The sequence below is a fragment of the Ranitomeya variabilis genome, chromosome 2 (genome assembly GCF_051348905.1).
Source record: "Ranitomeya variabilis isolate aRanVar5 chromosome 2, aRanVar5.hap1, whole genome shotgun sequence".
NCBI lineage: Eukaryota > Metazoa > Chordata > Amphibia > Anura > Dendrobatidae > Ranitomeya > Ranitomeya variabilis.
Genome location: NC_135233.1, coordinates 719967766 through 719979575, shown reverse-complemented (window position 1 = coordinate 719979575; position 11810 = coordinate 719967766).

The following is an 11810-nucleotide window of genomic DNA, read 5'->3' as shown; positions in this document are numbered from 1 at the left end:
AAACAAAAATAAAAAAATTCCCAGTATGACACACTAGGTTTTATGTGCCCTAATAATTTGAGACAGATGGCACACACAGGACCGGCACTCAAGCACAAATGCCAATCTTAATCTCCCACTATGTTTTTTTTTCAGGGAGAATTAAAAAAAAAAATGTCCCGTTATGACACACTAGGTTTTCTGTGCCTCAATAATTTGAGACAGATGGCACACACAAGACCGGCACTCAAGCACAAATGCCAATCCTAATCTCCCACTATGCTTTTTTTTATTTCAGGGAGAATTAAAAAAAAAAATGTCCCAGTATGACACACTAGGTTTTATGTGCCCCAATAATTTGAGACAGATGGCACACACAAGACCGGCACTCAAGCACAAATGCCAATCTTAATCTCCCACTATGTTTTTTTGTCAGGGAGAATTTAAACAAAAATAAAAAAATTCTCAGTATGACACACTAGGTTTTATGTGCCCCAATAATTTGAGACAGATGGCACACACGGGACCGGCACTCAAGCACAAATGCCAATCTTAATCTCCCACTATGTTTTCTTTTTCAGAGAGAATTAAAAAAATTCCCAGTATGACACACTAGGTTTTATGTGCCCCAATAATTTGAGACAGATGGCACACACAAGACCGGCACTCAAGCACAAATGCCAATCTTAATCTCCCACTATGTTTTTTTTGTCAGGGAGAATTTACACAAAAATAAAAAATTCCCAGTATGACACACTAGATTTTATGTGCCCCAATAATTTGAGACAGATGGCACACACAAGACCGGCACTCAAGTACAAATGCCAATCTTAATCTCCCACTATGTTTTTTTTGTCAGGGAGAATTTAAACAAAAATAAAAAAATTCCCAGTATGACACACTAGGTTTTATGTGCCCCAATAATTTGAGACAGATGGTACACACAAGACCGGCACTCAAGCACAAATGCCAATCTTAATCTCCCACTATGTTTTTTTTTACAGGGAGAATTAAAAAAAAAAAAAAAAAAAAGGGACTGTCCTACAATTACTATGTCCCTGCAGTAATCTCAGCAAGGTATGGCATGCAGCAATAACAAGGAGTGGACAGCTGCACAAAAAAACCAAAAGTGTGGACAAAAAAACAAGATAGCTGTGCAGAAAGGAAGGAACAACAGGATTTGTGCTTTGAAAAAAGCAGTTGGTTTGCACAGCGGCGTACACACACAGAAACGCAGCTATCAGGGTCAGGGAGCCTTCTAGGGCAGCCCAATGAGCTACAGCGCTGAGGAAAAAAAATGTAGCTTCCACTGTCCCTGCAAACAAAAGGTGGTGTTGGACAGTGGAAATCGCAACAGCACAAGCGGTTTGGGGCTTTATGTACCCTGCCTAACACTATCCCTGATTCTGAAGAAGCAGCAGCAACCTCTCCCTACGCTCAGATCAGCAGCAGTAAGATGGCGGTCGGCGGGAACGCCCCTTTATAGCCCCTGTGACGCCGCAGAAAGCAAGCCAATCACTGCAATGCCCTTCTCTAAGATGGTGGGGACTGAGATCTATGTCATCACGCTGCCCACACTCTGCGTCCAAAAAAAATACATACCAAGAGATACAGCCTTCCTAATACCCTGTCTGATGACAAATGCACACTTAGCAGGATGCAGCAGGCCTCCACTGATAATGGCTAGGGGCGGCACGAGTGCAAACTACTTGATAAAAGCAACCACCCCCATCCTCCAAGCATTGCAGGGGTTGGCTGCCTAGTAGAAAAAAATGCACATTGATATGACTCACATAGGACGCCAGTCACACTGATAGATGTGGTGCACAGTGTCTGGTATGCAACCTATTAATGACGCCCCTTGTATTAACAGGCGGGCTGCCCAGCACTATAATATGCAGCACACAGTGACAGACGCCCCAAAAAATACCTAACCAACATAAAGAGGCCTGGCCACATCCTGCAAAAAGGATATGATATAGTGCAAAAAAATGTATGCATATGATAAACACATACACTATATGGAGGTATTGGTTTATTATTTTGGCCAAAACAAAGTAAGCCCGCAACCCAACGTCAAGGGTCCTCATAGCATTGCGGGTCCTACCACTAATATCATAAAACAACTAACATAGAAAAAACTCAGAAAAAATACATACCAAGAGATACAGCCTTCCTAATACCCTGTCTGATGACAAATGCACACTTAGCAGGATGCAGCAGGCCTCCACTGATAATGGCTAGGGGCGGCACGAGTGCAAAGCACTTGATAAAAGCAACCACCCCCATCCTCCAAGCATTGCAGGGGTTGGCTGCCTAGTAGAAAAAAATGCACATTGATATGACTCACATAGGACGCCAGTCACACTGATAGGTGTGGTGCACAGTGTCTGGTATGCAACCTATTAATGACGCCCCTTGTATTAACAGGCGGGCTGCCCAGCACTATAATATGCAGCACACGGTGACAGACGCCCCAAAAAAATACCTAACCAACATAAAGAGGCCTGGCCACATCCTGCAAAAAGGATATGATATAGTGCAAAAAAATGTATGCATATGATAAACACATACACTATATGAGGTATTGGTTTATTATTTTGGCCAAAACAAAGTAAGCCCGCAACCCAACGTCAAGGGTCCTCATAGCATTGCGGGTCCTACCACTAATATCATAAAACAACTAACATAGAAACACACTCTGCGTCCACCTTCATTGGCTGAGAAATGGCGCTTTTAGCCTCATTGAAACGCGACTTTGGCGCGAAAGTCGCGTACCGCATGGCCGACCCCACACAGGGATCGGGTCGGGTTTCATGAGACGCCGACTTTGCCAAAAGTCGGCGACTTATGAAAATGAACTATCCGTTTCGCTCAACCCTAGTCATAAGTATTCAGACCCTTTGCTCAGTATTGAGTAGCAGTGCCCTTTTGAGCTAGTACAGCCATGAGTCTTCTTGGGAATGATGGAACAAGTTTTTTACCCCTGGATTTGGGGATCCTCTGCCATTCTTCCTTGCAGATGCTCTCCAGTTCTGTCAGGTTGGATGGGGAACGTTGGTGAACAGCCATTTTCAGGTCTCTCCAGAGATGCTCAATTGGGTTTAGGTCAGGGCTCTTGCTGAGCCAGTCAAGAATGGTCACAGGGTTGTCCTGAAGCCACTCTTTTGTTATTTTAGCTGTGTGCTTAGGGTCATTGTCTTGTTGGAAGGTGAACCTTCGGCCAAGTCTGAGGTCAAGAGCTCTCTGGAAGAAGTTTTCATCCCGGATATCTATGTACTTGGCAGCATTCATGTTTCCTTCAATGACAACCAATCATCCTATCCCTGGAGCTGAAAAACACCCCCATAGCATGATGCTGCCACCACCTTGTTTCACTGTTTGGATTGCATTGGATAGGTGATGAGCAGTGCCTGGTTTTCTCCACATATACCGCTTAGAATTATCACCCTAAAGGTCTATCTTCGTCTCATCAGACCAGAGAATCTTATTTCTCATAGTCTGGGAGTCCTTCATGTGTTTTTTTTTAGCAAACTATATGCAGCCTTTCATATGTCTTGCACAGAGGAGAGGCTTCCTGTTATGACCCCAATGGCAGAGGATCTCAGAGGTTACAACAAAGTCTGCAAACACAAAAAACCAGCTCATAGGGAAGTGGTAACTAGGCTGACCGTATACCTGATCCTAGCACAACAACTAGCAGCAGCCGGGGAACGTACCTACGTTGATTCTAGACGTCTCGCGCCAGCCGGAGAACTAACTAACCCTATAAGGGAAAATAAGACCTTTCTTGCCTCCAGAGAAAAGACCCCAAAGATGGATACAAGCCCCCAACAAATAATAACGGTGAGGTAAGAAGAAAAGACAAATGTAAGAATGAACTAGGTTTTAGCAAAGAGAGGCCCACTGACTAATAGCAGAATATAGGAAGATGACTTATACGGTCAGCAAAAAACCCTATCAAAATATCCACGCTGAATACTCAAGAACCCCCAAACCGACTTACGGTGTGGGGGGAGAATATCAGCCCCCTAGAGCTTCCAGCAATATCAGGAATCACATTTTGTACAAGCTGGACAAAAATAAGAACAATGCAAATAACCAAAAATAAGGAAGCAGGACTTAGCTTATCTTGCAAAGAACCAGGACCAGCAGACAGGAGCAAACAGAAATGAACTGATTACAATGATGCCAGGCACCAGACTGAGAATCCAGGAAGTTTAAATAGCAACACCCCTGGCCTAACGAACCAGGTGGGTACCAAGCTGGGGAAAGACAATCCCAGTGCCATACCACTAGTGACCACAAGAGGGAGCCAAGAAGTATAGTTCACAACAGTACCCCCCCTTTAAGGAGGGGTCACCGAACCCTCACCAAGACCACCAGGGCGATCAGGATGAGCAGCGTGAAAGGCACGAACCAAATCGGCCGCATGAACATCAGAGGCGACCACACAGGAATTATCCTCCTGACCATAGCCCTTCCATTTGACCAAATACTGAAGCCTCCGTCTAGAGAGACGAGAATCCAAGATCTTCTCCACCACGTACTCCAACTCGCCCTCAACCAACACCGGAGCAGGAGGCTCAACAGAAGGAACCACAGGCACAACGTACCGCCGCAACAAAGACCTATGGAACACGTTGTGAATGGCAAACGACACCGGAAGATCCAAACTAAATGACACTGGATTAAGGATTTCCAAAATCTTATAAGGACCGATGAAGCGTGGCTTGAATTTAGGAGAGGAGACCTTCATAGGAACAAACCGAGAAGACAGCCATACCAAATCCCCAACACGAAGTCGGGGACCCACACCGCGGCGGCGGTTGGCAAAACGCTGAGCCTTCTCCTGTGACAACTTTAAGTTGTAAACCACATGATTCCAAATCCGCTGCAACCTATCCACCACGGAATCCACCCCAGGAGTGTCAGAAGGCTCAACATGTCCCGAGGAAAAACGAGGATGAAAACCAGAGTTGCAGAAAAATGGCGAAACCAAAGTAGCGGAACTAGCCCGATTATTAAGGGCAAACTCAGCCAATGGCAAGAAGGTCACCCAATCATCCTGATCTGCAGAAACAAAACACCTCAAATAAGCCTCCAGTGTCTGATTGGTTCGCTCCGTTTGGCCATTAGTCTGAGGATGAAAGGCAGACGAAAACGACAAATCAATGCCCATCTTAGCACAAAAGGATCGCCAGAACCTGGACACAAACTGGATTTGGACTCACTGAATACATCCTGATAGTCAAACAAATACTCAGGAACTTCTGAAGGAGTAGAGGAAGCAATAGACACCGGCGGGGAATCGCAATGAATTCCCCGACAGCCCCAACTTGACACAGACATAGCCCTCCAATCCAAAACTGGATTATGGGTCTGTAACCATGGCAGACCTAGAACGACCAAATCATGCATTTTATGCAGAACAAGAAAACGAATCACCTCCCGATGTTCAGGAGTCAAGCACATGGTCACTTGTGTCCAAAACTGCGGCTTATTTTCCGCCAATGGCGTAGCATCAATTCCTCTAAGAGGGATAGGATTTACTAAAGGCTCCAAAACAAAACCACAGCGCTTGGCAAACGACAAGTCCATAAGACTCAGGGCAGCACCTGAGTCCACAAACGCCATAACAGGGTAGGAAGACAATGAGCAAATTAAAGTCACAGACAAAATAAATTTAGGTTGCAAATTACCAATGGCGACAGGACTAACAACCTTTGTTAGGCGTTTAGAGCATGCTGATATAACATGTGTAGAATCACCACAGTAAAAACACAACCCATTCTGACGTCTATGATTTTTCCGTTCGATTCTAGTCTGAATTCTATCACATTGCATTAAATCAGGTGTCTGTTCAGACAACACCACCAGAGGATTAGCGGCTTTGCGCTCCCGCAAACGCCGGTCAATCTGAATGGCCAGCGCCATAGAATCATTCAGACTTGTAGGAATGGAGAAACCCACCATCACATTCTTAATGGCTTCAGAAAGGCCATTTCTGAAATTTGCGGCCAGAGCACACTCATTCCACTGAGTAAGCACGGACCATTTCCGAAATTTTTGGCAATACACTTCAGCTTCATCCTGACCCTGAGAGATAGCCAGCAAAGCTTTTTCTGCCTGAATTTCAAGATTGGGCTCCTCATAAAGCAATCCGAGCGCCAGAAAAAACGCATCAATATTTACCAATGCCGGATCTCCTGGCGCCAACGAGAAAGCCCAATCCTGAGGGTCGCCACGCAAAAAGGAGATAACAATTTTAACTTGCTGAGCTGAGTCTCCAGACAAACGAGGTCTCAAAGATAGAAACAATTTACAATTATTCCTAAAATTCCTACATTTAAATCGATCTCCAGAGAACAGCTCAGGAATAGGTATTTTAGGTTCTGACATAGGACTACTAGTAACAAAATCCTGAATGCCCTGCACACGTGCAGCAAGCTGATCCACACTAGTAATCAGAGTCTGGACATTCATGTCTGCAGCAAAGCTTAAAGCCACTCAGAGAAAAAGGGGAGGAAGAAAAAAAAAAAAAAAAACTCAGAATTTCTTTTCTTTTAATCCCACTTCTGCAATGCATTAACTATTCACTTAGGCCTGGCATACTGTTATGACCCCAATGGCAGAGGATCTCAGAGGTTACAACAAAGTCTGCAAACACAAAAAACCAGCTCATAGGGAAGTGGTAACTAGGCTGACCGTATACCTGATCCTAGCACAACAACTAGCAGCAGCCGGGGAACGTACCTACGTTGATTCTAGACGTCTCGCGCCAGCCGGAGAACTAACTAACCCTATGAGGGAAAATAAGACCTTTCTTGCCTCCAGAGAAAAGACCCCAAAGATGGATACAAGCCCCCAACAAATAATAACGGTGAGGTAAGAAGAAAAGACAAACGTAAGAATGAACTAGGTTTTAGCAAAGAGAGGCCCACTGACTAATAGCAGAATATAGGAAGATGACTTATACGGTCAGCAAAAAACCCTATCAAAATATCCACGCTGAATACTCAAGAACCCCCAAACCGACTAACGGTGTGGGGGGAGAATATCAGCCCCCTAGAGCTTCCAGCAATATCAGGAATCATATTTTGTACAAGCTGGACAAAAATAAGAACAATGCAAATAACCAAAAATAAGGAAGCAGGACTTAGCTTATCTTGCAAAGAACCAGGACCAGCAGACAGGAGCAAACAGAAATGAACTGATTACAACGATGCCAGGCACCAGACTGAGAATCCAGGAAGTTTAAATAGCAACACCCCTGACCTAACGAACCAGGTGGGTACCAAGCTGGGGAAAGACAATCCCAGTGCCATACCACTAGTGACCACAAGAGGGAGCCAAGAAGTATAGTTCACAACAGCTTCCTTCAGGACACTCTGCCATAAAGAACCAACTGGGTGAGGGCTGCAGTGATAGTTGACCTTGTAGAACTTTCTCCAATCTCCCTACTGCATCTCTGGAGCTCAGGCTCAGTGATCTTGGGGTTCTTCTTTATCTCTCTCACCAAGGCTTTTCTCCCATGATTGCTCAGTTTAGCCAGGTCTAGGAAGTCTCCTGGTGGTCCCAAACTTCTTCCATTTAAGGATTATGAAGGTCACTGTTCTTTTAGGAACCTTGAGTATTGCAGAAATTCTTTTGTAACCATGGCTAGATCTGTGCCTTGCTAACATTCTGTCTCTGAGCTACTTGACCAGTTCCTTTGACCTCATGATTCTCATTTGGTCTGACATTCACTGTGAGCTGTGAGGTCTTATATAGACAAGTGTGTGCCTTTCCAAACCAAGTCCTATCAGTTTAATTAAACACAGCTGGACTCCAATGAAGGAGTAGAACAAGCTCAAGGAGGATAACAAGGAAATGGACATCATGTGACTTAAATATTTAATACTGAGCAAAGGGTCTGAATACTTACCATGTGATATTTCAATTTTTTGGTTTTATAAATTTGAACAAAAATACTACATTTATGCTTTTTTTCAATCAAGATGGAGTGCAGAGTGTATATTAATGAGGAAAAAAATGAACTTTTTTGAATTTACCAAATGGCTGCAATGAAACAAAGAGTGAAACATTTAAAATGGTATGAATAGTTTCACATTGGCTGTCTCAGTTAGAGCAGGATGACATAGACTCTGAAATCTTTAACATAAGCTTGAGTCAGTGTTTTGCACTGTGCACCTTCTCCATCACCTTAACAATATTTTTTATACAGAGCAATAACACCTGTTTTTGTTTTGCTACTTAGTTCATGAACCCACTACACCCCCAGGGTTAGGGAATATAGTATACTAGAAGAGCTTTTTCTAGTAAATTTGGTAGACCAGATGAACGTTCAGCCTTTGTACTGAGTAGATATGAGGCTTAAAAAGATAGAGCACCCAATTCTAATGGCAATTTTTGTTCTTTTCTCTTCAAGCCATTGAGATTGAGACATTGGCAATGGCAGTAGCATTCTAAGACAGGACAAATCTTGAGGTGAGAATCAGGAAGGGAAGGGGGATGGGTCAATGAGCTCATGCCATTTGCCACACCGTGGTAACTGTCAGCTGAATCTGGGATGACAATGATGAGTTTGTGGTGAACAAAACCTGGGAACCAGACAGAGGTGTTGTTTGAGTTGAAGCCATCGTAGAAGCAGGGTGTTCGCCTTGACTATACACAGCACAGGTGAAATATAACTAAAAGATCCTCTAGTGAAAAATCTGTGGCCAGCTTTGGAGTAGGAGATGCCACATATGCAGTTGGTTGAGGAGGTTGACACAGTCTGAAAGGTGTCTTAGAACTAGTGTCTAAGGGGTAACGTTTCTCCTTATGGAGAGCGACATACCAGCTGGCTTGACAAGGTAAGGAGGCTTATTCGCCGTGCAATGCTCCTCTGGGAAATTAAATATGCAAATTGCCTCTTCTGAGAAAAAGAGGACTTAAACTCTATAGCGCCACCTGTTGGAAGTAGCGATCCTACAAGTCACAATCAACCCAAATCAGTTCTCATGCTTCACAATGACGAGGGCAAACAGCCCGAAACACCGTGTCTGCGAATTGAGATACTGATTTTGCTTTTATCCTAAGTCATATTGCACGACTCGTTAAAGGGTTGATTGTGACTTGTAGGATCGCTACTTCCAACAGGTGGCGCTATAGAGTTTAAGTCCTCTTTTTCTCAGATGAGGCAATTTGCATATTGGAACTAGTGGTGAGTCATACGTACAAGTATGTTTGGAAGTTCTTTTCTGTGTGGCCACTAGACAATTCTTTGGCAGTTTGCATGCTCTGCAAAAGGAAAATAAGCCTTGGACTTCTTGGGTATCATAAACAAAGAACTTTGGCTTTCCATCAGCAAATAATGTAACATCACCTGCTCATATGGGAAAAAGCAAGGTGGTCAGCAATTAGAAATATAGCAGTCTTGCCATCCTTCAGGCAGCATCCTCATGAAATATTTGGTTGGTGACATCATCAACATCATTGTATTCCACCACTCTTGCTTGTACTCAAATTACACTTCCTCCTCCATCACACTTCTAAATATCCATCTCTGATTGTGTGTTCAGGAAACAAACTTACACTCCAAGTCATCCAGTGATTTGCCAACTAAACTCTCACTTAATCAAGTTGGCATTATAGTCACTGCCATATATTGTGGAGTCTGAGGCCTTTTGAGAAATTATGATGTGCGTTCAGCCTCACTGCTAGATTCCCAACTACTTTTATTCCTCACAGAAAAGGGTGCTTGCTCTCCACTGTTCAGTGCAGAATATTGGAGGCCACTCTCCCTTGAATTGTCTTTGAGCTCTAAAGTGCACTGCACCATGAGTTTCACAGCCCTCTGAGTGAAAGATTGTAGCAGCAGTAATTCGCCACTGCAAATGAGAGCTGTCTTTTGCAACTGCCAGGTAGTGGTCATCTGTCTCCTCCTACACCTTCTTCTTCTGGATTCTACTCAAAAGACATGACCTCATTCCCAACATGAGCAAGGTAGAATATTGTTTCCACACACCATTCTCAATCTTAAGAGCTGAAAAGTTAACTTACAGCTTGATAGCCTGGTGAAGAAAAAATATTTCTGCAAACAAATTGCTGATATGCATCATGTGGTGACTCAGATGGTAACTTGTTTTCCTTGAACCACAAATGGGAAATGTCATGAGCAACAATACCAGGAAAATTCTACCCTTCATATGGTCGAGCACAGTAACTCAGATTATTTCCATAGCCGGCATCCTAAGATTAAAAGTATAGTATTTCTTTCAGAAATATACCCTCTTGATGAGGGTTGTCGCTACGGCCAGGAAAGCATCAGTTCATTTCAACTGTTTATTTCATGGCCACACATGCCTTCTTGGCTTTGCAAAAACAAAATGGTCTCCCAGAGTGCAGCCTAATTTACTACATGGCTGTAACGATTCTACCAGTCTGGTGCAGGGGAGGGCTGAGCTGTCTGTGCAGTGATTGAAAGTTCAGTTGTCCAGTCTGGTGGAGCGGAATCCTGAGCTGTATGTGCAATGATTGACAGCTCAGTTGTCCAGTTTGTTGCAGGTACGTGCTGAGCTGTTTGTGTTTTGATTGACAGCTCTGCTGTCCAATCTGAACCTGGAAGGTGCTGAGTCCTCACCAGATGCTCCACATTCCCTTGATTGCTCAGCTATTTACCTGAGCTTTCAATCCAAGATAGCGGTCATAATTTCAGATCTATGTGATTGTTTTCCCAGCGTCTAGCATCTTGCTCATTGATCTATCACTGCCTGACCTTGTTCTAACCATTCATTTGTCTAATTGTCATGATCCAGTCCAGAGTTTGTTTTCTGTTCTTCCCTTCTGGACTGGTTATGCGGGGGTTGACACCCTGTGCCTCGTTTTGGAGCTGTCAGGGCTATTTCAATCCTCTGCAGTCTTCTGGCCAGCATCAGTGACAGTTTATGCTTCCAGGCTAGAGCAGCTGACACGTATACCCTGGTGATAATGCTGCCTCTAACTTCCCGTATTTGTGTGAGACCCATTTCCTATCCCTGACGTAGTGTTCGTCTGTTGTTTTTCTTTACTGGTATGACTCGCCCTCATCTCTGAACACCGCCTCTTTCTTTCCATGTCTGATACCTCATTCCTCGGCCGACTTTGAATTCTGGCTTGTACTCCGACTTTGTCTTACGTCTCAGATTTTGGATACTGTGCTCCCTTTTGGCTCTGACTTCTGGCTTGTCTCTGACTTCATGCATGCTGTGATCTCTGGTACCTCTGCTACTGATCGGCACCTATTATTTTAATTAGGTTACTTGCGTTTTTTCATTGCATTTCTGTGTGCATTTATTTAACATGCGTTATTGATGCTACATTTTTGTCTCTGGTGTGTCATGCTTTAAATAAGACTGTTTTGTTTTTGATACTTCCTGTTTTGTTTGCTTTTGCAAAACTTTACTGACTTAGGTGCAGATTTCATGTGTTTCCGCTTTTGAAATGCGCTAAAAACACATGTATGCTTTTTAACTATGGAATTTCCGCACCTAATGCAAGTCCATGGGGAAATTCCGCACAGAAAATTCAGTATACCAACAAGACAAATTGAAATGCTGTTGATTTTAAAAATGCACAGCAAGTCAGTTTACGCATTGTTAAAAAGAAGTACAGTGGGCATAAATAAATATTTATAATAAATAAATTATAATATAATAAATAAATATAAATTCCATCCACTTTGCTAGAACTGTAAGTCACAGTGTTAAAAACACACCAAAAGACCAAAAGCTCATGGGAATGTAGCCTAAAAGTCTAATATTTTAGGCTATTATTACATCATGAGGTTTGCCAAGAAATGATTGGAC